General features: G+C 34.5%; 1 protein-coding gene across 5 annotated transcripts in view; it reads left to right on the forward strand.

Annotated features, from left to right (window-relative positions):
* SLC9A9 (solute carrier family 9 member A9) overlaps window positions 1–24,829 on the forward strand; it is a 763,188-nt gene that overhangs the window by 16,762 nt on the left and 721,597 nt on the right. For all 5 annotated transcript variants that reach the window (XM_042998717.1, XM_042998715.1, XM_042998713.1 and 2 more), the window contains one exon: window positions 3,250–3,342. The gene's annotated coding sequence lies outside the window, so the exon portion shown is untranslated. The remainder of the gene's footprint in view (window positions 1–3,249; window positions 3,343–24,829) is intronic.

Here is a 24,829-nt window from a genome sequence, read left to right on the forward strand (position 1 = left end):
ACTGTTTGCAGAACAAAGAACAAAAGGGCCAAAAGTAAATGACCACATTGACTCTGTGAGTGTGGACAATATCGAGTGATCTAACATAAGTACAGATAGTGTCCCAGAAGGAAGGGGGAATGGAAAATTTTTTGATGATACAGCAGTCAAATATTTTTCAAATTTGAAGAAAATCATATATTCCCAACAGCCTGAAGTCTAGATAGTTCCCAACAGAGTAAACACCAGGAAAATCATACCAACAGACTTAAATTGTTGAAAATTAATGACAAAAAATTTTTTAAATGAACCCAAGACAAAAAAAAGCATTTTACTTGTAGTGCAATTAATAAGATAATAATTAATATTGACTTTTCATTAGAAACAATACAAGCTGGAGGGTGATGGAAAAAACATCTTGAAAGTACTGACAGAAAGAAAAAAAATCTATAATCAGATTCTATATCTAGTTAAAATATCCTTCAAAAATGAAGGCAAAGTAAAGACATTTTCAGACAAAGCTAAGAAAATGTATCAATCCAGCACTATCAGAAATGATTAAGGAAGTTATTTTAGACTGAATAAAAATAATGCCAGATAGAAATTTGGTTCTACACAACTGTTCTAATAATCCAATTAAAGACAGATTTTCAGGCTAGATGAAAAAGCAAGGCAAACTTGATGGTGTGCGTATAATCACTTTGAATATAAAGACAATGGTAGGTCTTTAGTTGTAAAAAAGCTAAAGTGGTTATATTAATATCAGACAAAATAAATTTAAAGTGAAATGATATTACCAAAGTAAAGAATGTCATCTTATAATAATTAAAGGATCAATTCATTGAGAGGGCATAAAAATCCTAAACCTGTATTCACCTAATAACTGAGTTTCAAAATGCGTGAAACCAAAACTAAGAGAACTGAAAGGAAAATTAAATTAATCTGTAATTGTGGTTGAAGATTTCAACACAATTCAGTAACCGATAAAGGAAATTTACAGAAAATCACTAAGTTTATAGAAGACATGAACAACAATATCATCATGTTTGACCTAAATTGAAATATAGAAAACTACATTTAACAAAAAATACATACTCCTTTTGAGTGCATGGGAAATATTCATCAAATAGATTTTATGTTGAGCCACAAAAAAAATCTAATAAACGTAAAATAACCCAAAACATACAGCATTATTCTCTGACCATAATGAAATAAAATTTAAAAAAAAATAAAATTTATCTGTAAATAAATACCTAAATATTTGAAAATTAAACTATACAGTTTTAAATAACCCAGATTCAATGAATAAATAACATAGTGGATTAGAAAACAAATATTGAAATGAAATGAAATGAAATTATTTTTGAATTAAAGTGAGAGTAACACATTAAAATTTGTAGGGGCAGCTAAAGTGATGCCTACAGAGAAATTTATAGCTTTTTTTCAACGTTTTTTATTTATTTTTGGGACAGAGAGAGACAGAGCATGAACAGGGGAGGGGCAGAGAGAGAGGGAGACACAGAATCGGAAACAGGCTCCAGGCTCCGAGCCATCAGCCCAGAGCCTGACGCGGGGCTCGAACTCACGGACCGCGAGATTGTGACCTGGCTGAAGTCGGACGCTTAACCGACTGCGCCACCCAGGCGAAAATTTATAGCTTTTAAGTGCAAATATTTTTTAAATGATATTAATATCTTTTATTATTGATATTTTTAAAAAATAATTAAAAAAATCAATGATCTAAGCTTCTATTTATTTTTTTTATTTTTTTTTTATTTTAAAAAATTTTTTTAACGTTTATTTATTTTTGAGACAGAGAGAGACAGAGCATGAACAGGGGAGGAGCAGAGAGAGAGGGAGACACAGAACCTGAAACAGGCTCCAGGCTCTGAGCTGTCAGCACAGAGCCCGACGTGGGGCTCAAACTCATGGACCGTGAGATCATGACCTGAGCCGAAGTCGGACGCTTAACCGACCAAGCCACCAAGGCGCCCCTAAGCTTCTATTTAGAAAGGTAAAAAAAATTAAGCCCAACATAAGTAGAAGGAATGAAATAAGGAATAGAATAATGAATCAAAATAATAAGTTAAAAAAATCAGTTGAACAAAGATCAATAAAATCGATAAACCCCTTGCTAGGCTGATCAGAAAAAAATGAAGACAAAAATTGCCAAAGATAGGAATGTAAAAGGAGAAAACTCTATAGAGCTTATATACATTAAAAGAATAAAAGGACATATTTCATGGGAAAATGGATTACTTAAAATTGATAAAATTGAAAATGTCTAAGAGATCAGTTGAACAAAATTGACACAGGGAAAAAATAAATATATGAAAAATTCTCCTATTAAAAAAAATGAAATTTATTATTTAAAAACTCCCCACCTCTAAAACAAAAAAACATCACTCCCACGTGGAAGGACTAGTAAATTTAAGAAAATATTAAAAGAAAAATGACATTAATGTTATATAGATTTGAGGAAACAGTGGGAATGAAATACTTCCGACTCATTTTAGGAGGCCAACATTGTCCTAATACCCTAAAACCAGACAGAGACATTGCAAGAAAACAAAACTACAGATCAATATCCCTCATGAACATTGATGAAAAAATTTTTATCAAAATATTATAAATCTAATCCAGCAAAACATAAAAATAATATATCATTACCAAGTAGTATTTATTCTAGAAATGTAAAATTGATTTAACTTTCAAAAAAAATACAGATATTTAACTTGAAATGGATCAGAGATCTGAACATAAAGGCAAAAACTTTGTGACACTTCTAGAAGAAAACCAAGGCAAAATTATTACAGAACTGGGATAGAGAAAGATTTTTGAGATAACATGCCAAAAGCTCCATCATAAAAGCAAAAAATGATAAATTTACTTATTAAAATTAAAAACTCTTTAATTTTTAAAATGTTTTTTGTCAGTTTTATAGTTTAATAAGTTATTTAATAAAATAAGGAAATAAAGTGACTGGGGCACTGATTATAAAGTTATTGAGAGAGGGGCACCTGGGTGGCTCAGTCAGTTGAGCATCTGATTCTTGATTTCGGCTCTGGTCATGATCCCATGGTTCTGAGATCAAACCTCGAGTCAGGCCATGTGCTGAGCATGAAACCTGTTTGTGATTCTCTCTCTCCTCTGCCCCTCTCCCTTACTCGTGCTTGCTCTCTAAAATTTAAAAAAAAAAAAAAAAAAGTTAAGATTATTGAGTGAACATGTGGGATTTGAGATATAATTGTTTGAATACATAAATTTCAGGCATCGATGCGGAGATCATCCTGATTCTGTTGACATCCTGAAGTGATGCTCAATGCCAGGAAATCTCTTCAGTCTTTAAATTTATCTGTCAAGGTAAGGCCACACTTCATCCCAAGGTAGGATGCGAAAAACAGCTATATGTCATAGGACTAACGTAAAATCTCATATTCTTTTGTAAAAATCATTTAATGATTCTGACTTTCCTACTCCTTTTCTCCTTTTCAGTTTCTTCTTAATTATCAGCTGTTGTTGGTTTACAGTGCTCATCCAGCTTATCCTTACTGAATTGTTTTTCATTGCTTGATGCTTTAGAGGTGCTGAAAGATCCCATAGTGATAACTGCCTTTCTTCTTTTCTTCCATGCTTCCCACTCAGGATTGTTTTATTATCCATTCCCTACGTGTAAATCTGTATTATATTGTTTTTGTTCTGACACAGGTACAGTCTTATTTCCTTTTGGAGTGGATTTAATAAATGTTATTGTTATCACTTTAGGTTTTAAAACAGTATCTTTGTTTTATTTTTTCCAAGTATTGAGATATAATTGACATACAATATTGTATAAATTTAAGGTGTACAGCATGGTTTGACTTACATATTTGTGAAGAGATTACCACGATGAGTTTAATGTTTATCACCTCATATAGATACAAAAAAAATGAAAAAAAATGTTTTATTCTGTGTGATGAGAACTCTTAGAATTTATTCTCTTAACAACTTGCAAACATACCATACAGCAGTGTTAACTATAGTCATCATGTATATTGCATCTGTAGTACTATTTATCTTATAATTGAAAGTTTGTAACTTTTGATCACCTTCATCAGATTCCACCCTCCTCCACCGACTGCCTCTGGTAAACACACATCTGATCTTTTTTTTTTTTTTTTTTTTTTATGAGTTTGGAGGGTTTTTTTGTTTGTTTGTTTGCTTTGGTTTTGGTTTTTTAATTTTTTTTTAACATGTATTTATTTTTGAGACAGAGAGAGACAGCATGAACGGGGGGAGGGGCAGAGAGAGAGGGAGACACAGAATCGGAAGCAGGCTCCAGGCTCTGGGCCATCAGCCCAGAGCCTGACGCGGGGCTCGAACTCACGGACCATGAAATCATGACCTGAGCTGAAGTCGGACGCTTAACCAACTGAGCCACCCAGGCGCCCCTAATTTTTTTTTAATGTTTAGAGAGAGAGAGAGAGAGGGTGTGTGTGTGTGTGTGGGCGAGCAGGGGAAGGGCAGAGAGAGGATGAGACACAGAATCTGGAGCAGGCTCGAACTCATGAACCACAAGATCATGACATGAGCCGAAGTCAGACACTTAACTGACTGAATCACTCAGGCACCCTATTTTTTTTTGTTTTTTGTTTCCTTTAGATTCCACATATAAGTGAGATCATACAGTATTTGTCTTTATTTCACTTAACATAATGTCCTCAAGGTAGATTTGTGTTTTCCCAAATGGCAAGATTTTGTTCTTTTTTATTTTGAATAATATTCCATTGTATATATGTGTGTGTGTGTGTGTGTTTATATGTATGTATGTGTGTATGTATATACCACAACTTTTTAAAAAAAACTTTATTCTTTATTTTTTTTAAATTTACATCCAAATTAGCATATAGTGCAACAATGATTTCAGGAGTAGATTCCTTAGTGCCCCTTACCCGTTTAGCCCATCCCCTCTCCCACAACCCCTCCAGTAACCCTCAGTTTGTTCTCCGTATTTATGAGTCTCTTCTGTTTTGTCCCCCTCCCTGTTTTTATATTATTTTTGTTTCCCTTCCCTTATGTTCATCTGTTTTGTCTCTTAAAGTCCTCATATGAGTGAAGTCATATGATTTTTGTCTTTCTCTAACTTCACTTAGCATAATACCCTCCAGTTCCATCCATGTAGTTGCAATATATCACAACTTTTGTATCTATTCATCCATGTATGGAGACTTAGGTTGTTTCCATGTCTTAGCTATTGTAAATAATGCTATCATTAATTAGCATAGGGGTGCAGATTATCTTTTTCACATAGTGTTTTCATTTCCTTCAGATATATGGTAGTTCTAATTTTAAGTTTTGGAGGAACCTCCTTACTGTTTTCCATAGTAGCTGTACCAATTTACCATCCTACCAACCATGCACAAGTGTTTCCTTTTCTCCACATCCTTATGAGCATTTGTTATCTCTTATCTCTTTTATTATGGCCATTCTAACAGATGTGAGGTGATATTGTGGTTTTAATTTGCATTTCCCTGATGATTAGTGATGTTGAACACCTTTTCATGTACTTGTTGGTCATTTGTATATCTTCTTTGGAAAAAGTCTATTCAGATCCTTTGCCCATTTTTTTAATTGTATTATTTGGGGGCTCTGCTATTGAGTTGTATGAATTGTTTTTTTTATATTTTTGGATATTAGCTCCTTATCAGATATATAGTTTACAAGTATTTTTTTCCTATCTTGAAGTTTGCAAGTATTTTCCCCCATTTTCACTTTAGTCAATTTTTTTGTTGTTTTTGTTTTTGTTTTCTGTGTAGAGCTTGTTAGTATGATGTAGACTCACTTCTTTATTCTTGACTTTGTTACTTGTGCTTTAGGTAGGTGTCATATGCAAAAAATTGCAGAGACCATTTCAAACTTTGTTTCTGTGTTTTCTTCTAGGAGTTATTTGACTTCCAACCTTAATACTTAAGTCTTTAATCCATTTTGAGTTCATTTTCCTGAGAGGTATAAAACAGGTGTTTAGTTTAATTATTTTATATGGGAATATCTACAATTTTTCTAGCACCATTTATTGAATAGACTGTCTTTTGTCCATTGACTATTCTTGGCCCTCTTGTCAAATTTTGGTGACTATATAAGCATGGGTTTGTTTCTGGTTCTTGACTCTGCTCCATTGGTCAATATGTTTTAATGCTAGTATCATATTATTTTGATTACCATACTTTTATAATATAGCTTGAAATCAGGAAGGGTGTGATGCCTCCTACTTTGTTATTTTCTCAAGATAACTTCTCTTTTAAATATCCCATTAAGAAAATGAAAAAGCAACCCATAGATTGGGAAAAAAATTATGTACATATATCTATTAAATTATATATGTATATAATTATATAATGTACATAATATATAATACATTTATATTGTAATTATATTTTATAAAAATAATATGTAAATAATATGTAAGTGGTAAATAAATACTGAAAAAATGTTCATTATCAATAGTCATCAGAAAAATGCAAACTGAAAGTCAAAAGAACAAATGACTGTATACCCTTAATATGGCCAAGATGAAAAGGATTAGACATACCAAGTATGGGTAAGGATGTGAAACAACAGAAACTCAAACAATGCTGGTGGGATTGAAAAATTATATAACACTTTAGAAAATGAATTAGCAGTTTCACAACATCTTATTTTAGAAGGAATTTACACAAGTCAATGTCAAGAAATAACCCAACAATTTACCTTTTTCCAAAAATGAAGAGAAAATTATATAGAAATTCATCCCAGAAACAATCAGTGCTAGAAGGCTATGAAACAGTATTTACATTTCCTCAGGAAAAGTAAGAACATCCTAAGAATTTGATACTAAACCAATTATTGCACAAGTTTAAGCTAACAGACATTTCAAACCTATAAAAATTAGAGGATATATTATATTGCTTTTAGAAAGGAAACCACTTAAATTATTATAAAGAAAATAAAGAAGCTTAAAAGTAAACCAAAGAAAAACCAAAAACTTGTAGTAAACATTTAAAAAGTAAAAGAAGAAAACATAAAATAATTTGACAGAATTAAGTCAAATATATCTCTCAGATCAATAAATTTATATGGAATAAACTTACCTAGTAAAGAAAACTCTTAGATTGAACCACAGTGCAAAACCCAAGTATAAATTGTAGATTAACGAGATCCAATCTAATCCAGAAAGGTTAAAAATTAATAGTTGGGTATAGACATAGCTGCAAGTGCCCACAAAATGAAAATAGGGGATATTTGTGCATGTTTTCCCCTCAGTTGTATTAAGAAATAATTGACATATATCACTGTATAAGTTTAAGGTGTACAGCATGATGGTTTGATTTACATATGTTATAAAATTATTGCCACAGCAGTTAACATCCACCATCTCATATATATACAAGAAAAAGAAAAAGAAAAAAAACAATGTCTCCTTGTGATGAGAACTCCTAGGTTCTACTCTCTTAACAACTTTCCTACATACCATACAGCAGTGTTAACTATAGTCATTATGCTGTATATTACATCCATATTATTACTTTATATGGTAAAGATAAATATAAGATATAAGGTAAATATAAGATAACTAGAAGTTTGTACCTTTTTGACCACCTTCTTCCAATTCCCCTCTCCTCACCCCTGTCTCTGGTATCCACCATTATGATCTCTTCTATGAATTTGGTGTTCTTTGTTTTTAGATTCCACAAATAAGTGAGATAATACGGTATTTATCTTTGTCTGACTTACCTCTCTTAATATAGTGCATTTAGGTCCATTTATGTTGTTGCAGATGGCACGATTTCCTCTTTCTTATGGCTGAATAATATTCCATTGTATATATACACCACAACTTCTTTATCCATTCATCTTTCAATGGACACTTAGGTTTGTTTCTATGTCTTGGCTGTTGTCACTAATGCTGCTTTGAATAAGGGGAAATAGATGTTTTTTCAACTTATGTGTATGTTTATATGTATCAGTTTTTTCCTAATTCCTAGATGCTTATCAATTCCATTTCCTCTTCCACATGGGGTCACTATCTTTCCCAGCCCAGACTGCAATATGGATATGGTCTTGTGACAGGATTCTAGCCAAAGTAACTTGATGGACAAGATACACCCACTTCCAGGCCTGATAATAAAATGTTTCATGCAGTCTTATCACTTTTTCTTAAGTCGAAAGACTTAACATAAAATCTGAGGGGGCTATAGAAGATGGCCTGAACTAAGTTGCTCTTTTCAAAATATCAATATATAGTTGATAGATTATACTTATTCCTCTAGAGAGTATGGCCCTGTACACCAGAAGGTGACATCTTCAGTGGTGATTTCCTCATTCCAGGGCCTATGTCTACTTAAATACCAACTACCAGACATCCTGAAACTTCAGGTGAGAGGTGATGTTGAAATATTCCTGGGTAAGGCAATAATAAAATCCATTTTCATTAATCTACTTTATTTCATGTAGAGGTTATGAATCATCAAAGCCTTGTACAACTATTAATATTTTCAGGTCAGTCCAACCATTTAATGAGAATGATCTCATTCCTATCACATCCCTTTGTCTAGATAATTTCTTTTTCTGTACTGTGTACTAACTCTTGACATAAGATTATGATTTGGGGTTCTTCTGGCAGCTGATCTTTTAACTATAAACTAGTTGCCAACTTTTAGTTACCACTTTCATCAGTAAATATATCTTGTTACTATCTCCTGGAACCACTTTTGAAATCTCCCCTTTAACCCATCTGCAATTCCATGATTTTCTTGCACACAAAGTGGAATTTTCTGGTTTTTCTCTTCAAGATCTAAAGAATTTCTGGCTATGACATAGATATTTTTTGCAGATTATCTGGTGGTTATAACTAGTGATAAAGTGTTGAATTGTATCAATGTATTAAAATGTATTTGAGCAGTAAAATAACACATTTTAGATTTCAAAGTCCTGTTGAACTTCTAAAATCTCAGCCTTACCCAATCACTGTTGACAAAATGATGGATGTTATACTCCTTTAAATGTTTCCTTATGATATAATTTAAATTCCCCCTGCTTCCCCTCCCCTATCTGTCTGTAGTGTTGTACTTCCTTGGCTGAAATCAAATATTACTTTAGAAGTTTGGGCAACATAATGGCCTCCCTTGTCTTTTAGACCCTTGATTCTGGTGAAGTTTAAAAGTACATCAATGAATGTTAATTCATCCTCTGTTACACTTAAAAAACTGGCTCATATTCTCCAAGTCTACTTGCCAATGTTATTCCCATGTCTAAAATACCCTATTGTTCTCCGAAAGTGAAAATAAAAAGGTGCTTTATTATGAAGAGCATAAACATTTTTTTCACTTAAAGATTGTGCTACATCTTGACAATTATCCTTCTTGTTTCTCCTTAACTGCTTCTGAAAAACAGGAGACACAGTCCATTAGCTAATAGTTCCTAGAAAATAGTAAATCCCTAAACAAATACTGGGCCTTGTTAAATGCAAAGGATTTATTAAAATAGTATTTGTATTACTTTTCTCAAGCTTAGGTGGCTTAAAAAAAGGACGCCAAAATCTATTGTCTCAAGTTCTGGAGGCTAAAAGTCTAAAATCAGGTGTCTACAGGCCTATGCTCCTCTGAGGCCTGTAGGGCAATACTCCCTATTACATCATTCTAGCTTTTGGTAGTTTGCCAACAAATTTTGGCATTCTTTGGCTTGCAGATGCATTACTCTGTCTTCACGTGGTATTCTCCCTGTGTCTCCTAGAAGCATTCTTCCTTTTGAAACTCAAACATCTGGACCAACAGAATGTAAGGTTGTGGGTACAGAAAGCAAAAAAAAAATATTGTTGGTGGACACTAAGAGTAACAATGAGTGATGTCACTCCCATATCATTCAGTAGGCTGTTTATGTTTACATTAGCATCCAGTATATAGTATTGGTTCTCCCATAACCAAGATTCACAGGTCCAGGAATCAAGGGTAGAACTAGGGAAATGGGAGTGAATCCTATTACTATTTAATACAACTCTTTTCTGTACTCCAAAGGCTGACTGATAATGGTGTTTTACTGATTGGTTAAAATTCACTCTCTAAAAGAAGAAAAAAAACCTTTCAGCAGTAAATAATTACTAATATAAGTGCATAATTATATATTGCTTACCCTGTAATTTTTTTAATTTTTAAATTTTATTTAAATCCAAGTTAGTTAACATACAGTGTAATAAAGATTTCAGGAGTAGAATTCAGTGATTCATCACTTACATATAACACCCAGTGCTCATCCCAACAAGTGCCCTCCTTAATCACTCATTTAGTCCATCCACCCCCCACCCAACATCGCTCCAGCAACCCTCAGTTTGTTCTCTGTATTTAAGAGTCTCTTATGGTTTGCCTCCCTCTCTGTATTTTTAAAAAATTTTTTTTAAATGTTTATCTTTGAGAGAGAGAGAGAGCGCGAGTGTGCAAGGGGCAGAGAGAGAGGGAGACACAGAATCTGAAGCAGGCCCCAGGCTCCGAGCTGTCAGCACAGAGCCCTACCAGGGCCAAACTCAAAAACTGGGAGATCATGCCCTAAGCCAAAGTCGGATGCTTAATTGCCACAGAGGCGCCCCTGCCTCCATGTCTGTTTTTGTCTTATTTTTACTTTCCTTTCCTGTGTTCATCTGTTTTGTTTCTAAAATTCCACATATGAGGGAAATCATACGATATTTGTTTCTCTGACTGACTTATTTCACTTAGCAGAATGTACTCTAGTTCCATCCATGTTGTTGCAAATGGCAAGATTTCATTCTTTTTGATTGCCAAGTAATAATTCCATTGTGTGTGTGTGTGTGTGTGTGTGTGTGTGTGTGTGTGTGTGTGTATACCATGTCTTTATCCATTTGTCAGTTGTTGGACATTTGGGCTCCTTCCATAATTTGGCTATTGTTGACACTACTGTATACTGTAAATTTTAGAGGAGAGTTGAGTTGCTGTTTATTTGCGCTTTATCTGAATGCTTTATAGTTCTCTTTTTTTTCCATCTGTCAGTGGTTACTCCTTATTCTTACCATGTCACATATCTCATTTATCTTCATCAAAGAGAGAGAGAAAAGGATAAACCCAATCACCTTAATAGCTCAAGAAAAAATAAACAAATATCACCAGAGAAACAAGTCAAAAAAATAATAAAGAGACAAGAATTTTGACTCTATGTTCTTGAGGTTGAAATACTTTTTCACTAGTTTATTGTAGTGAGGTTAACATTATTGCCATTTGCTTTGAATTCTTGAGTACAGGATATATATTTACCAATAGAAGAGTATGTGGACACTATGCCATGACTTATTTACCTCTCATTGGTGTGTAATTTTATTTATGAAATACTTTTACATATATTATGTTATTTATACAAAAGACCTTTGAAGTAGATTTAAAGCTTTTTTAACAATAAGAAAACCAAGGTTCAAGGCAGTTAACCAGTTTGTGTTCAACCATATAACTGGTTTAGTGGCAATATGAAGCTCCAAATCTTTTTTTTTTTCCTAGTACAACTCAGGTTTGAAAAAAACTTTACAAATGGAATACTCTAGCAAATATTGAAATAGAGATTATTTAATGTATTAAAATTCTCCTTTTAACCTTTCGAAACTAATGCTGCTTGTATTAACCTCATTCTAAAAAATACAGTAGATTAAAAATCTACTTTTCATTCATCATTTGCCTCCATTCTTTTTACATTGATTTTCTTATTTTTGAGAGAGAGAGAGAGAGAGAAAGGGGCAGAGAGAGTGGGACAGAGATTCCCAAGCAGGCTTTGTTGTACAGAACCTGATCAGGATTCAAACTCATGAACCATGAGGTCATGACCTGAGCTGAAATCAAGAGTCGGTCACTGAACTGAATGAGTCACCCAGGTGCCCCTCATTCATCATTTACCTTTAAAAAATACTTCTGGATTGTTTTAATATTAAATTATATGATAGAACAATTCTAAAAAATCTTTTAATTTTATCTGAATCCAAATTAGTTAACATATAGTGTAATAATGGGTTCAGGAATGGACTTTAACAATTCATCACTTACATATAACCCACAGTGCTCATCCCAGCATTAAGGAATGCTCATCTCCCATTCAACCCATCCCCCCACCAAACACCCCTCCAGCAACCCTGTTTGTTCTCTGTATTTAAGAGTCTCTTATGGTTCGCCTCCCTCTGTTTTTATCTTATTCTTCCTTCCCTTCCCTTCCCTTCCCTTATGTCCATCTGTTTTGTTTCTAAAATTCCACATATGAGTGAAATCACATGATATTTGTCTTTCCTCTGACTTATTTCACTTAGCATAATATACTCTAGTTCCATCCACATTGTTGGAAATGGCAAGATTTCATTCTTTTTGATTGCTGAGAAGTATTCCATTGTATGTATATACCACATCTTCTTTTTCCATTCATCAGTCGATGGACATTTGGGCTCTTTCCATAATTTGCCTATTGTTGATAGTGCTACTATAAACATTGGGGTTCATGTGCCCCTTTGAATCCATTTTTGTATCCTTTGGATAAATACCTAGGTATGATTGCTGCGTCATAGGGTAGTTCTATTTTTAATTTTTTTTTAAATTTTTTTAACATTTTTTTATTTATTTTTGAGACAGAGAGAGACAGAGCATGAACAGGGGAGGGGCAGAGAGAAAGGGAGACACAGAATCGGAAGCAGGCTCCAGGCTCTGAGCCATCAGCCCAGACCCGATGTGGGGCTCGAACTCACGGACTGCGAGATCGTGACCTGAGCTGAAGTCGGACGCTCAACCGACTGAGCCACCCAGGCGCCCCATATTTTTAATTTTTTGAGGAACCTCCATACTACTTTCCAGGGTGGCTATACCATTTTGCATTCCCACCAACAGTGCAAAAGTGTTCCCCTTTCTCTGCATCCTTGCCGACATATGATAAAACAATTTTAAGAATAAAAGTTACAGCTGAAAATTATCATTTCTTTTTTTAAATGTTTATTTATTTAATTTGAGAGAAAGTTTGTGCACACAAGTGAGTGGGAGAGGGCAGAGAGAGACAGACAGAATCCCAAGCAGGCTCCACACTCAGCATGGAGCTGAACACAGGGCTCGATTTCATGATTGTGAGATTGTGACCTGAGCCAAAATCAAGAGTTGGACACTTAACCGACTGATCCCCCAGGAGCCCTGAAAATTATTTCTTGATCATGAGAAGTTCTTTTTAGCCATAGCCTAAAAAGACCTCATGCATCATCAAAATAATTTTCATAATTATTTCATGTATCAATCCTAAGGACATTTAAAAAGTTGTAGGGGCAATATTTCCTTTTATATATGTTTTCTGTAGTAAAGGATTATAATTCATCAGTACCAGTGTTTAGGTCATAGGTAGAACTCCCAAAGGAAGTAATTCATTTTGAAAGGAAATGACTGCCCCACTTTGTTTAAACCAGTCCAATGTATTAAACTTAATAGAGGAAAAAAGTACACCTTTATATATAGATGATAATCTAAATTTGTATCTGCAGCCCTGAGATCCAGATATACATACCTACCATAATGATCCTATCCACTGGGATAATGATTATGCACCTCAAACTTAACCTGGTCTTTCCAGAACTCTTGTGTCAGTCCTTTATCTCCGTCTTAGTAGAAGCTGAATTCCAAGATATTCTTATTTCCTCTTTCCTTCATACCCTATATCCAACCTATCTGAAACAACTGTTGGATTTACTTTCAAATTATATCCCAACCACTTCTTAAAAGCTCTACTGCTACTGCCCTAGTCCAAGTCACCATCATCCCTCACCCTGACTACTACAGTAATCTGCTTCTTTTATGGCACCATCACCCTACCAGCAAGTCTCCATAAGGAAGCCAGGGTGATATTTTTAACAATGTAAATTAAACCATATCTCTTACTCTGCAGCCCAGAATACGGTCCCATGTCCTTATATTGGTTTAAGGAGCTACCTATACTTCTGTATGGCCTCATCTTGTATCACTCTCCTCCTACCACTGCTGTAGTCACACCGTCTTTTCAGCTCTTCCTGTGAACACACCAAACTTGTTCAGACCTCCTTGGTATTTCTTTTACCTTTCACTGGAGATATTTGCATAATTTCTGTCCTCACATCATTCAGGTGTCTGGTCAGATGTTCCTTGAGAAAATTTTCCTGATTGCTCTAAAATGCACCCCTCCCCACTACTTAATTCCTTTGACTCCTTGATTCATTTTCTTCATAGGAAGTGTTTAATTTTTGCTTTCACACTAATTGTCCCTCTTGCATGAATAGGAGTTTTACCTTTTTCATGGCTCCATCTCTAGTGCCTGGTTCAGTGCCCAGTGCTTGGACAGAAATTTAGGTATTTTTGAATGAATGGATGAATGCATTCATTTAAATATTCATAGTTCTAAAATTGAGGCAAAATAGTTTAATTTAATAATGTATAATGCTAGCTTAATAGTTACATTGCTTTAGAAAAATCTCAGTTAAAATTATTTGCAATTTGCTTCTCTGAAGAGTTGATCTGCTGAGTGACTCAACCATTAATAGGCATGCCTTATGGCAGATGCAGGGATTGCAAAAAAAAAAAAAAATGGCTAAGAATATATAATTTGTCTCCATCTACAGCAGTGGTTCTCAACCTTGGTCATATATTCGAATCATCTGGGGAGGTTGTAAAAGTCTGATAACCAGGCCAGATCCCAGAACAAGTAATTCAGAATCTTTGAGGGTTGTATCTAGGACTCCATTAATAAAAAAAAAAAATCTCCCCAGCTGATCATAATGGACAACCAAGTTTGAGGACCACTGATCCATGAGGCAGGGGTTTTACAAAACTATTCCTGATACTGACAACAGTAAAGGAGGTATTCCAATACTTGTTAAATTAATTAATGAGTGAGTTAGTGAATGAATGGGTGAATGTAAAGGATGTTGATAGCCAACTGAACTCCTGATCACTGCTTGAAAACCATTCAGAGGGTTTGGCCTACCAATAAAGTTGCTAGATTTAGCAAATAAACATATAGGATCCCTAGTTACACTTGAAATTTAGATGAAGAAGGATCTTTTTTTAAAGCAATGTATGTCCTAAATATTTCAGGGAATATATACATACTAAAAAATGTATTCATTACTTGCCTGAAATTTAAATTTAAGTGGGCATCCTATATTTTAGGTGGCAACTCTACTTGTTACTAATGAAGGAACAGTTAAGGTTGTTCTCTTGTAAAATTCAGCATGTTATTAAAATATTTAAAATAATTCACTGTTGAAGTGGTAATTTAATCTTCTATCTTCAGCTGTACAAAGGTACCATAAAACAGTCTATTATCCTTAGGAATGAATTTAATTTTGTCTTTTTAAGCTATTAATAGAGCAGTCATAAAAATGAGGTGAGTTCTTATGCATTATAGATTTTCCAAATGAGCTTAGAATTTAGATTCTTCAGTATCTGTTTTGAACTATCAAATCTTATACCTAGAGTAAAAAAATAAAATTCTAAGTGTTTTCAGGACCTGTGAAGTACACTTTCAGCATAACCCCTGAATCAGGGACTATATTTTGCATTCTCTTTCTACTCCTATGAAGTGTGAGAAAGACAGGTACTCTTCAGGCCATAGACCTTTATTTCTTCCTAGCTATATAATACTGACCAGCTAAAACTAAGATTAAATGGTGATAGTGAATAAAACTTGACCTTAATGATGGAAAAACAGCGTAATTGAAACAAATCAGTTGAACAATTGGTCATTCAAGCAGAAGTCTCAAAGATACTACCATTTTCTTAAAGGATCCATAGAAGTTCTCACCTTTTGCAAATGTAGATTAATACCCTTCCACCAGTGGGTGGCATACTCATGTGTTCAGAAATTCTCCATTGGGTGGGTGACCCAAAGAAGTATTAATTATGGTATTAGAATGAATTCTAGTCATTATAAGTATGGAAAGAATAGAATGGTGAAAAGGCAAAACAGGAAAAGCTATTCGCATTTCTAACATTTTCATTCTCCATTGGGGTTACACAGTATGGACTAATTCTATGCTTCCTGCAGAATTTGCTGGAAGTGACTTGCTGAGAATTAGATGGTCAAAAAAAAATTGATTTTCTGTGAACAATGTCTTTTATTGTTTTAAGACCTCTTCTTCAAAACTTGCCCAAATGTTGTAACAAAAATCATACTTCTGCAGCAATTTTTCTGGTTATATACCATTTCTTTCTAGACATTTAAGCAACCATCCCTAAATCTAATGATGGACAAAAACAAAAAAACAAAAAAAAAAAACAACAAAAGCTCAGAAGAGAAAAAGGTCTATTCAGGTATAAATTCTAATTCATCTATCCCATAATTCTGAGACTATTATAATAAGGGTACCATCAGGCAAGCTATATATTTTCTGCATATTGCTCTGGCTGACAATCTGCAGTGAGGGTACAAGAGCATTATAACTCAAATAGATTTTTCTGACATGGGGTATATCTGGCACCCTGCTCTTTCATAAACATTACTGCCTGTTTTTCAGAGCTTGAGATGACATAATTGTAGGTTTTGTAAATTTTCAGCAAGGCACACTATTTAAGATATCTGATGTAGGCATTACATAACTTTGAAATACAAAATTTCAAATTTTGTTTTTAGAAAGACTGTCTTGGGGCAGTGAATCCAGGTGGGAAGTACTTAGCTTTATTTTGACTTTCAGTAATCCTCATATTTATTTTGCAATTCAGTACAAAGGTGAATACTCTCAATTTGAGAAATTATACATAGAGCTATTTGATTCCCTCTGTTTGTCAAGTTTCATACATATATATGCATACATGTGTTTTTTTAGTGTACTAATTTTATGGTTTAAAAAAAATTTTTTTTAACATTTATTTATTTTTTGAGAGACAGAGAGAGACAGAGCATGAGCAGGGGAAGTGCAGAGGGAGACACAGAATCGGAAGCAGGCTCCATGCTCTGAGCTGTCAGCACAGAGCCCAACGTGGGGCTTGAACTCACGAACCGTGAGATCATGACCTGGGCTGAACTCATCACCTAACTGACTGAGCCACCCAGACACCCCTATGGGTTTTTTTTAAACAGGATACCTATGGTGGTGGTAATAATAACAACAACAACAATAATAATAGCTATTTGCTGAGGTAGTATAGTTAAGGTTAAAGGCACAGGCCTTGGGAGTTTTTCTTCCTGTGTTCTGACCCCAGCTCTGCCTAATAGCTATGTAGCTATGGCAAAACTAACCTCTCTAAACCTTAATTTCCTCATTTGAAAATGAGATAATGAAAACAGCTACCTTTTAGCACTGTGTACTAATTGAGAAAATATATGTGAAGTCTCGGGCATGTAGTTGGCACTAGATGATTGGTAGCTGCTCTTCTAAGGGTAGAATTTGTAAACTGGAAGTAAACACTTTAGTGAACTCATCTCTGAATTAGAGCTAATAACAGTTGACTACCTTTAAGGCTTTTGGGAAGATTAAGTGATGTAAGGTGTATATAATACACTGAGCTTAGTGGCTGGCACACAGTAAGCATGTCAATCAATGGGAGCCATTGTTTTATTATTATTTTTTTTCAAGTACCATATATACTGCATTTCCAATAAAAATATCATCCTCATTATATTGAGAAGAAACTTGGGCCAAAATAGGCTAGAAGGTAATTGGGCCAACAGTCAAACCCTAGTCTGGCTCCAATGCCCCACATCCTTTCATGACAATCTACTTAGCTCTAACCACAGGTCATTCCAACATGAAGAGAGCAGACACTGAGAGACCAAGAAACATGTTTTATTTCAATTCAATTGCTCAGAGATGGGACATGCTTCCTACTATTTTGCTGATTCTCTACCATAGAGTAACTGAAAAATACATTGTTCACTCTAAGTTTTGAGGCATTTTTAAAAAATCATAATGATGCTATTTTTTATCATTCAGACAATGAGAATAGAGATTGCATAACCAAATAAAGAATGAAAGAAAGCAGTATCATGTTCTTTAAATTCTCCAAAATGTCTGATAAAATTATAGACTTTGTTGTACTTTTTGGTGCATTTTAAATGAGCAATAAAGCTGATATTTAAAATTAGAAGTATTTTGAACAAAGATGTTACATGAAATTATTATTTTTACTTCTAATGTTTAGTTTTTACCTCAAGTGTTTACAAAATGCACGTGGCTAAATATAAATAAGTCAATCAGTTGGTGTTCCAGATGTCTTGGGAAATATCCAGATGTTTGTGATCTTAAAAAGGGATATTTTCAAAACAACCATTTTATTTCCCTACTTTTCAGCTGCATGTGCTAGCTTAGCTATTATACTGACTTAGCTATAATTTGCTCTTAGTGTAAAATAACCTGAGTCTTTTCACAGGGAAAATCTGATTCCAAAAATATAAACTTTAAGTCGCTTTGAAAATATTTTAGAAAATTAGAATGGAAAGGAAAAGAAGGACTGTTTAAATCAGGAGTTGACAAAGCTTTTCTGTCAAAAACCAGGTTGTAAATATTTTAGGCTTTGTCACTCACATGGTCACTCTTGAAAGTACACAACTCTGCCTTTACTAGACTTGATAGGCATGGCTGGATTTCAGTAAAATTTTATTTACAAAACAAGCAGTAGTGGGCTGCATTTGATTGGCCTTGGTGTAACCATGCTGAAGATACCAGATATATTCTATTTTGCATAATAAGTAAAAATTTGCCAACATAGGGAGAAGAAATTTTTAAATAGTAGCATCTATCACTATCCAGTTGCCCTTGGAGATGTAATGGTTATACTTCATTTGCTCCCACCTTCTTACTCCCCCTTCTCTAACCTCCTTTGTCTCACAGGAGGTTGACCTTAACAGACTGAATCACCCTCAGACTTTTGAGTGACATATGCTAAAAGAGAAAAATTCTTATAACTCTGGAGTGACTCACTCAGACATAGATATTTCACTGCCTTCCCAACCTGAACTGCCGGGTCCTAAGGGAAATCCACACTGGGCACAAATCTTTCCTCTCTCAAACTAAAGTGTATTGCTTCTCTGTTCTCTCAGGGTAAGCTTCCTGCTGATTCTCACTTAGAAAATACCTGATCAATCTGCTGAGTATAAACTAACCCTCAGGGAGGGACTTCTCTTTATTAGAGGATTTCAAGATATGCCTTAAAAAGTAAATAAGGAATTTATGAAGATGGGACTGACAGCTACCCTGGGGAACACGGTGGGGCTAAAAAGCCATTCTGGTAACTCCTACCTTAGAGAAAATTCATTATCCATAAGGTCAACCTTGATACTAGTAACAAACCAAGATTTGGGGACCCAGGTATTTTTGAATCACCTCACCAAATACCCATTAGGTCTTTTAAAACAAGTGGTGTAATGTTTATTCATCTTTGATACCACTTTAATATTCTGTATATATTTTTTAATTAGTCTAAATTGTCAGGTGTTATGCTACCATGATATAATTGAGAGATGATGAAATAGAACTCAAGTGGTAATTTTTTTTATGTTATCTTAATGACAATTAGAGATGTTACTGGTTTGACTAGGTATGTGTATGCAAAGAATCTGCTGTTGAAAAAAAAAATCACTTTAAAACTCCGTTAATGAACCATTTGTTCATATGTATTTCCTGAAATGCACTTCTTGGAGCACTAATCTTATGAGTCTCTGTAAAGGAGTATTCAAAGGCTAACTATAGCCTGCTCTTAAAGGATGGCAATGCACAGGAGCAGATTAAAGGCTCTGGGAGGTATTACAGTAACTAACCTGCTTAAGTTTCTTCACAAAATATTTCCCCAGCCTACTTAACCATGAAACCTTTTTTGAATGTGATTTATTAACACTTCATAGACTTTATTTTGAGAAATGCTGGTAAAAGGTATTAAAATATCTGGTTTTAGTCACTAGGAAAACTGCCGCTATTTCATTCAATTATTTTTGGCATCTATTAGTTGATTTGAACATTTGTTATTTAAAATTATCATCTTTGAAAATATTTAAAAAGAAAATATAATAAGATATTTCCTTAAATGTCTGGTAAACACAGCTTTTGCCTGCTTCCAAGTATTAGGATTTGTAATTGTATGTGGAGGGATTAATGTCCTAAACAGGCTTTGTGTTTTGAGCAGTGGGCAAAGTAGGGTGGTCATGGGAGTGTCTAAAAGGAATGAAAAATATAAGGAAATATTTTGAGTTGGGGTGCCATGTTAGCTCAATCGGTTAAGCATTCTGACTCTTGATTTTTGGCTCTGGTCATTATCTCACTGTTTGGGAGTTCAAAACCCACATCAGGTTCTGCGCTGAGTATGGAGCCTGCCTGGCTGGGATTCCCTCTCTCTCCTTCTCTCTGCCCCTTCCCCACTTGTACTATCTCTCTCTCTCTCTCTTTCTGTCTCTCTCTCTCAAAATAAATAAACTTGAAGAAAAAGAAAAAGAAAAAGAAAAAATATTTTGAGTTGATCCTAACCCTGAATTTTGTGTTTAGAGCTTTGGCTATACCATATATTATTTTTTCTTTCTAATTTTATATTTATTCTCAAATTTTAAATATAGTGAAAATTATATTGAAACCAGTGCTATAATCATAGCCACAAATTATAATTTCAGGGGTATAGGATTTTGTGGTGGTTGGACTACAGACAAAGACATACTTACACTGCCACAAAACTACAGCAAAATTAGCTGGAGTAGCAGAATTTCATTAATTTCCCATTTAAAAAATTTATCTTAAAAGGCCATTAATTTCCAGAGATATTATCGAACTTCATGAATAATTTATTATGTAGAATGTGATGAGAATTTCAATACAAGTTTTTGACCACCCATGAAGAAAATACTGCCTGCACATGTGGTACTTATCATTTATGTTCATGTTGTTATAAATGAAATAATTCTTTGAAGCCAAAGGCATTAAATCTAGAATTTTACCTAAGCAAAATGCATATTTTAAAAGTATTTTAAATAAAGATATATTTTACATATAGTAATATACACAAATGTTAAAAGTAAAGTTGGATGAATTTTTATATACATATAAAACCTCTATAACCATCAACAGATCAAGAGGTAGACATTCCCACCTTGCCAGAAAGTTCTCTTCTACTCCTTCCCCATTGATACCCATCTATCCCATAGCACTATTTTGACTTCTACCACCATAAATTAATTTTGCCTGTAAAATACATATTTTTAACAATGTGTTTTTATTGTTGTTAACAAATGTATAAAAAGGAAAAATTACTGCTTGCGTACTAGTTTGGGGCAAATTAATATAAAAAAGAGAATAGTGGTTATATATTTAATAACAATAATGATTAGGTTGTACTTACAGGCACCCAGGCATACTTTATCAAAGTGATTTCTAAAATATTTGCCAAGACTTTAGGAGTTGTCAGTAGCTACCAATTTAATGCATGCTTTGCCTACAGTTCAGTTAAACTCATGACTGTTTCTGTATGAATAAATTTTTTATGTTCTTTGAGTCCATTATTAGAGGACTAAGAGTACAGGTGAGACAAATGTACTTCTGTCAAGAATTTTATAATCTAATATCTGTAGATCTTACATGCCTTTCATCATTCACCCTTATTTGTTTTATTAGGCTTTCTCTCCTAACTGGTATGTTTAAAGCCAGTCTAGGATTGGAATCTGGTTCTCCACAACTCTTACCCTATGGTTACATCAGCCTAGTAAAAAGAAAAATAAAAGATCTTTCCTTTGGCGATGGACCACAGAGATGTAGCCACAAAGCCAGATGCTCTTGCTCAAATGGAACTTTGTAGGCCCTGAACACATGGTTTCTGGGAAAAACCTAAAGGGCGTGATTTTCCACAATGTGTCTGCATAGACAAGATGGACTTCAGAGGCTGGAATGATAATAATTATACTTTGTATGGTCTTGAGTTTTCCTGCTTCCCAAGCTGGTTTTGAGAAGGAGCACAATGTGAATGAAATAAGCTCCTCAAGACAGAATTCTTTGGGTGCTGCTTTTCTGGCCTGCTGCCCAACTCTGAACACTAGAATTCTGTCTATAATTATCAGCTGGGGTTCAGGCTAAAGATCGAGTAGACCCTCTATAGTTTTAATCTCTTCATGCAATATTCTATGCTGGTTGCTGCTATTTCTGGTCAATATCCCAACCCCACCTTACTCCTCTATTTCCCTGATTGAGTGTAACAAAAGCCTTATAAAAGAAATGATAATGATTTCTGTATCTTCCCTTTAATTTTTTAAATTATTACTCCATCTAAAAAAATTCTGTTTTTTTCAAAGATATTTGATTCAATCTAGTTCCCTCAATATCCCAAACTTAAAATTCAAGTTAAAAATGTACACCTAGAATTTTGCCTAGATATGATTTTTTTCTCTTAAGTATTCTTTTTAAACTTAATTTAAATGAATTCACTTAAAAAAATTTCTTTTGGCTTCTGTTATATGCTTGACACATATCCTAAGTCCTGGGGAAGCAACAACAAATAAGATCACAGTTTGTAAGGCAGACGTTCTCAGAGGAGCTGACGTCAGAGAGAAGGGGTAGATCTGGGAACATTTTTTCCTTTCTTTAAAAAATTTTTTTAATGTTCATTTTTTTGAGAGAGAGAGAGACAGAGAGACAGAGAGAGAGAGAGACAGAGTGCTAGTGGGGGAGGGGCAGAGAGTGAGGGAGACACAGAATCCAATGCAGGCTCCAGGCTCTGAGCTGTCAGCACAGAGCTCCATGTGGGGCTCCAGCTCACAAACCGTGAGATCATGACCTTAGCCAAAGTCAGACCTTAACCAACTTAGCCACTCAGGTGCCCCTTCTTTTCTTTAAAAAAAAAAAAAATCCCACTGTACTAGGAATGTTGAGAAACACATGTAAATATTGTGGTGTGGCTGTTTCCCCAGCATCTATTTGTCTCTTTTTAGAAACCTTCCTGAACTTTCATTTTGGTAGCCACAACTACTTTATGCACCTCTGGCTCTAGGGTAGGGGAGGAAGCTTAGGTCTAAGATAGAAAACATATTATCATGTTCTGATCTCAATGATTGGTTAATGGCTGCACCACCATAATAAGTAAGCCAGGTTAATACATAGAGGGCAGAGACCTGGAAAGGAATGAGTCTTTGATCAAACCAATCATGAAGCCCACTGAAGACCTAGACTTTCCAGTTACATTAGTCAATAAATCTCTTTTGTTTTTAAATTTGTTTTATTTTACAGTAAATGTTAAGCTGATTAACAAAGAAACAACATAAACTGATTGCTAAAATAAGATGATAGTTTATTTCTGGCGTAATAGTTTGACTTCACTAAGCCTAAAGGAGCAGCTTTGTTAAATGAGGTCATCCAGGGAGTTAGAGTCATCCATATTATTACTCTGCTGCCACTAGGATGATCTCCTTTTGGGGATGGTTGAAGCTGGGTCACTGCCTGGTCTATAGCCCACCCTATAGGAAAAGAAGAAAGAGGGGTTAGGGAATTGTATCCCCAATATTTTAAGGCCAAAGCCTAGAAATGGGAAACATTACTTCTATTCACATATCATTGGTTCTAAGTTTCATTACCTGGCCATACCAAACTACAAAGCTGACAGGGAAATGGAGTCTCTACCTGCATGCCTTTCTAAAACTGAGTAAGAAGGGGAAAATAGATTTAGGAGATAGCTTTAGCAACCTGTCACACAGCTTAAGTTTTTTCTGTTCCTTATAACATCAAAAGTTCTGAGACATAAGAGGAGACATTCATGTTAACGTTTGTATATAATGAGATAAGTACTATAGAAACCAAAAAAATGAAGCATTTTCCCCCCTATATCTTTCCTTAAGGGTAAAAATTGCAATTGAAAGGAACTGTTTCTTCCAACATTATTAGTAAGGCAGATTTAAATCATTAGAAGTTTCCTGGGGAAGTTCAGTAATTTTCCTTTGACCTGTTGTCTCACAATTGTCTCTATCCTGATCTATTAACTGCTTTCCATTCAATCCCCTGCTTTACTTCAAAGTATAGTCTCCAGAATGGCCTTTTATTGAATATGTTGAATCATTGTCTTTCTGAGCACATGCAAAACTAAAAATGTTTTCCAATTAATCATTACTTTTACCTGTTTAAATGAGCCTACAGAAATAGTCAATGGCATTTATATAAAAGTACTTCAACCAACCAAAACTTGGTCAATATTTATTATACTCATTGTGCCATCTATGTGTAAATGGCTCATTTTAGTCATATAATTTCCCTGTAAAATTGCATAATGGAATGTGTTAGTTAAAAACCTAAAGAAATGATGTTACAATTTTATTTGAAAAAATATTTTACTTCTTATTAAAAAATAGCAGCATACCAGAGCATATAGGCTTTTTAATGTACTTTTTTTCTTAAAATTTTTTAATGTTTGTTTATTTTTGAGAGAGACAGAGACAGAGCATGAGTGGGGGAGGGGCAGAGAGAGAGGGAGACACAGAATCTGAAACAGGCTCCAGGCTCTGAGCTGTCAGCACAGAGCCTGACACGGGGCTCGAATTCACAGACTGTGAGATCATGACCTGAGCAGAAGTCGGACACCCAACTGACTGAACCACCCAAGCACCCCAAATAGACTGTTTTTTAAAGCAGTATTAGATTCACAGCAAAATTGAGAGGAAAGTACAGAGAGTTCTTCTATACTTCATTGCTCCCACACATGCTCAGCCACCTTCATTATCAACATTCCCTTCAGAGTGGTACACTTGTTACAATTGATGAACCTGCATTGACACATCATAATCACCCAGACTCCATATTTATATTAGGGTTCACTCTTGGTGTTGTACATCCTATGGGTTTTGACAAATGTGTAATGACACGTATTCACCAATATTATACAGTACTGTATGATCCACAGTATCA

This window comes from Panthera tigris, chromosome C2 (assembly GCF_018350195.1).
Source record: "Panthera tigris isolate Pti1 chromosome C2, P.tigris_Pti1_mat1.1, whole genome shotgun sequence".
NCBI classification, from domain to species: Eukaryota; Metazoa; Chordata; class Mammalia; order Carnivora; family Felidae; genus Panthera; species Panthera tigris.